The 3,811-nt window shown below is 35.3% G+C and overlaps 1 long non-coding RNA gene across 1 annotated transcript; it reads left to right on the forward strand.

The window, feature by feature from the left end:
- The first annotated feature begins 406 nt into the window (after nucleotides 1-406).
- On the forward strand, nucleotides 407-1,926 carry LOC122141091. The gene is made up of 3 exons (XR_006157538.1): nucleotides 407-651; nucleotides 747-910; nucleotides 1,879-1,926. It is a non-coding gene; the product is annotated as an uncharacterized LOC122141091 (long non-coding RNA).
- The last annotated feature ends 1,885 nt before the right edge of the window (nucleotides 1,927-3,811 follow it).

A 3,811-nucleotide genomic window follows, 5' to 3' on the forward strand; every position in this document is an offset into this window, starting at 1 on the left:
TTATCCAATGTTCATATTTCTGTTCTGGAATTGTATGCAAATTAATGTGTATTAAATGCCTCATTTGCATATTTATAGGCAGCAAAGCCGAAGGTTTCAGAGAAAACTTATAATACAAAAAAATATCTTAATGTATTTACTTTACGATTAATCAACTGGGGAGATATGGTGATATCTATGTAATGTCTTTGCTTTAAGGGAATATTATCAATAATAATATCAGCTTTCTGCTATGGATGTCCAACTATCTGAAATGCAGTTAAATTTCAGCGAAACAGAGGTGTGAAAACATTTGGACTTCTTATTATTTCACAGAGTACAGTTTGAAACACATGCTGCGTACCTGCTCATACCATCAGACACTGCTTATTTTCATTTCCAAACCTTAAGCGCTTTATTTTGCATGCTGGGACATCAGATTCAGATACTAGCATGTGGCCCCTTTGTGAAAAGATGTTGAAACTTGTCTCACACTCTTTCTCTCTCATCCTCTCACCCTCCCCTCTTTTCTGTCAACATTTTTCACAGATGACAGGACTTGTGTCATATTTCCCTTGGTGAAGGCATTCTGTGAAAAATGCTTCAAAGGGGATGAGGCAGTGCTGGCCTCCTTGTCCTTCCAGTATGGAAAGCTTTGTCACGGGCTCTCAGGTGACTGTCCGCTTCCTTTTTACATCTTTCTGAAATGTTTTAGGATTACAGAACATGAGTCATCACATGGATTTTTGTATCTCTCATTTGAACAGAGTCTTTTACTGACGAGCAGCACCTCTGGTTTCTGGAGTTTTATAAGAAGCTGTGCTGTCTGGGTTTGCAGCATGAAAATGGGCATTGCGAAAGCCAGACCTACCCATTGGAGCTGGAGAACAAATACGCCCTAGTGCGCAGGAACTGTGCCTACAACTTTCCTGTGAGTTTCCCTGACTTGCATCTATATATGTTTCGGCCTGAAGTCTAAACAAAATTGCCTTGCAGTTTATTGTAAGTCTTAATATGATAAAATGTTTAAAAGATTAGTTTTTCAGAATAATTTTGATTTAAAGGCATTATGACCAACCAATTTTTTCAGGCTCTGTTATCTATTTTTAACATCTGTTAGTGGAGGCAAAGTCTTCCAGAATAGCTCGACATCTCATTTGAGGAAATTAGACCTCTGTCTGCTCCATCATCAGTGTCTGAAGTGGTCCTTTGTTGTTAGTGTGGTTATTTATAGCTGCAGTCGCTCTGAATAAGTTTGCAAACAGTCTGAGATGTAGGTGGCTGAAAGTTATGTCTAAGAAACCAGTCGCTTTTTAAGAGGGACACAAAAGCATGATGATAATGTCATAGAAGTACAGTAGTCTTCATGACTTGTATGTTATATAGAGTTGTTATTCACTGATGATGTTTGCCTCCAGTGGGCTTTTCTCAGTTAATTTTCATGAATGTGTATATAGCAAGTTTTTTTTTTTTTTTTTGAGTGACAAATGAAATTTTATTCGGTTCCTCTTATATTTCGGAACACTTGAAATACAGCAAACTGAAATATAATTAAATGGTCCACTTATGTAATACTTTATAATGTTTCTATTTTGTTGTTTTGGAGCTTCACAGCCCTAGTCCTTTTAATATATATATAAAAAAAACAATAGTTTAAATTTTTGTCTGAACTACACTATAATAGATATCATACTACATCAGAAATACAGTAAAACCATGTGGAAACCATGATATTTTTTTTCGGGATATTTTGATGAATAGAAAGTTCTAAAGAACAGCTTTTATTTGAAATATTTAGTACTATATTTTTTAAAGATTACTTTCTTGAATAATTTATAAACCTATTGCTGTGTGTCTGGAGTCTTGTCTGTAGATTTTCTTCTCTGTATTTATTTTCAGGCCATAGTGTTATTTGCAGATCCAAACCACTTTCTGTCTGAATTATATACATTACCTTCTCAAGTCTTTAATGTGATCCTGAGATTTCAGTATCGAGGACCTGCAGCTGGTGGTTTCTGCATGAGGTACAAACTTAGAAACTCACATCACATTGTCATAGTACACATACCGTGACTCACATTTTAAGAAGGTAGCAGTGCAGGCCGCCACAACACTACTTTTTCTAATCCCTCTGCATTAGGTGGTCAAAGTGTTGGGCCCAAATGTGCATTACATACACAAAAGAGGCTAATCACTTTGCTGCAGGACCAACTCCATTAGAGGTGAGACATGAATAAAGGTTTGTTTGTGTGTGTGTGTGTGTGTGTGTGTGTGTGTGTTTGTTTATAAAAAGCTTTCAGCTGTCTGTGACAGCTTCAGTCAGCATGGTCATTTCCGGCACACTGTCTGTGCGTGAGACAGCAACTTTCTTCACAGAAAGATCTAGCCTTTCTGTGAACCTCTACTGACTGCTGAGTTCGCTTGAACAAATAGCCATCTGACCATTTAAAACCCCCTCCTCGCAAGGACAACAGAGCTTATGTATAACTTCTGCTTTTGGATGCACATCAGCAAGAAATTCCCTTCTGGAGTGTGTGTGAATCAAAGAAATAAAATTATTTGGTTCTGTCTTTGTAATAGATTAACAAAAATGAACTACTGTACCTGTAGACCTTAAAGGTGTGTAATTTCTGCACCAGTTAAATGGAATTGGAAAATATGGCAGATTTTCCAAAAACTCCCCCATTTGCAATTGATCGCAATTTGATTAGATATTTGGAAAAAAAATTTGTTTATATTTTTAGCATCAAAAAAGTTCCTTTACGTCACCTTTAACACCAAACTACCAAAAATTCTTCATAGGCGCCAGACATACCGTGCCTACGTGTGTGTATAAAGCTGTGTGCACAAGCGAGTGAGTCTTTGTGTAGGATGAATGAATACATTGCACCTCCCTAGCTAAGGCTAGAGTGTGGTATTGTTTATTCTGTCATAATCCCCTGAGCAGTGTTAGTCACACACTGCATTAGCATCCACTATAGTGCAAAGCTCCCTGAGCCATCAGACATAGTGATTTTCATGATTAATGATGATGGAAACCCAACATTATAGACTATCTGTTATAGTCAGTGATCTCACACCAGCTTATCTCCAATTTTAGAGCCCCTTCCTGTGGTTGGCAGAAATATGTTTCTGAAATATCTGATGACGAGAAGGCTTTGTTGATTTGTGTTAGCTCAATGCTTTTGAATCTGCAGGTATTGGATGCTCTGTTGAACAATCTTCAAGAGACTTTAGAGCTGACCACTTCCAGAGGGGAGGGAGCAGGACCTGAGAGCAAGGTACCTGCTTAATTTTTGATGCTTTTAGTTAGAATTTTCTATTGTGACTTTTTGTGATCTTTTAGACTTTTAGTTTTACCTGAAATATTTATGGTCCAAATAGTAATAAACAAAATACTAAACATTTTAATTATGTCGTTTAAAAATATTTATGAAAATAATAATAACTAATTATTTTAAATAATAATATTTAATTATAATAAAATGATTTATATTTTAATTAAAATTATTAGCAAAATGGCAAGAACTGTCAAACATAGCATAATAAAACAACACAGTATGAGGCTGTAAGTACTTCTAATTACTAATGAATGAAATATTCAATATATCGAAATCTTTTAATGTTAAGAATTTTGGGTTTGTTAGAATTTTTTATGTTTTTGTAAGAAATCTCTTATCCTCACCAATGCTGCATTTATTTGATGAAAAATACAGTAAAAACTAAAATTTTGTGAAATATTATTACATTGGAACATAATAACATAATTGTTACATTCAGTGACTTTCAGTTTCCTTATTTGGTCTTTTTCCTGTTCTTGTTGTGTTAATTG

Source organism: Cyprinus carpio, chromosome B20, assembly GCF_018340385.1.
Source record: "Cyprinus carpio isolate SPL01 chromosome B20, ASM1834038v1, whole genome shotgun sequence".
Lineage (NCBI taxonomy): Eukaryota > Metazoa > Chordata > Actinopteri > Cypriniformes > Cyprinidae > Cyprinus > Cyprinus carpio.